The sequence below is a fragment of the Myotis brandtii genome, unplaced genomic scaffold, assembly GCF_000412655.1.
Source record: "Myotis brandtii unplaced genomic scaffold, ASM41265v1 scaffold634, whole genome shotgun sequence".
Taxonomy (NCBI): Eukaryota; Metazoa; Chordata; class Mammalia; order Chiroptera; family Vespertilionidae; genus Myotis; species Myotis brandtii.
The window spans coordinates 229206-229988 of record NW_005370427.1 but is presented as its reverse complement, the minus strand read 5'-3'; the positions used below and the strand labels follow the sequence as shown (position 1 = coordinate 229988).

At 43.8% G+C, this 783-nt stretch overlaps 1 protein-coding gene across 1 annotated transcript in view; it reads left to right on the top strand.

The window, feature by feature from the left end:
• Positions 1 to 783, top strand: part of RIPK2 (receptor-interacting serine-threonine kinase 2) — a 46658-nt gene that overhangs the window by 6773 nt on the left and 39102 nt on the right. The window lies entirely within an intron of this gene.

Here is a 783-nt window from a genome sequence, read left to right as displayed (position 1 = left end):
GCCCGATCCCCCAGGGAGTGGGCCTAAGCCAGCAGGTGGACATCCTCTGAGGAGTCCCAGACTGCAAGAGGGCATAGGCCAGGCTGAGGGACCCCCCGCCCCCGAGTGCACACATTTTTGTGCACCGGGCCTCTAGTACAAATATAATTGTATACAATCGTGTGCCACTTAATGACAGGGATACAGTATAAGAAATGCATCCTTAGATGATTCTGTTGTCGTACGAACATCAGAAAGACACTTACACAGACCTGGTGGGTCAGCGTGCTGCTCACCTGGTCTGCATGGCAGAGCCCATTGCCCCTGGGCTACAAGCTGTGCAGCATGTTACTGTATAAAACAGAGGGTTAAACCTCAGGATGGCTGCGGTGTCACTAAGCCATAGGAATTTTTCGGGTCCGTTACAATCTACAGGACCACCATCCTGTATGGTCCATGGACTGCATATATATATGACTGGTATTTAAAGTATACTGCATGATGATTTGATATACATATATTGTGAAATGTTACCAATCGAGATAATTAACACATCCAAAGGCATACACTGACCACCAGGTATTTGAAAAGGTGTTCAACATCACTTACCACCAGGAAAATGCAAATCAAAACCACAATGAGTATTTATTTTTCTTTAAAAAGATTTCCGGGCAGCTTGAGAGGACAGACTGTGTTCTTTTTCATCTTTATATTCTCCATAATGCTGAGCACTTTTTATTCTTAATGAAGGTTCCATATTTATTTGTTTTATGTAAGAATAAGCAAATGGACCTGGACCCTGAT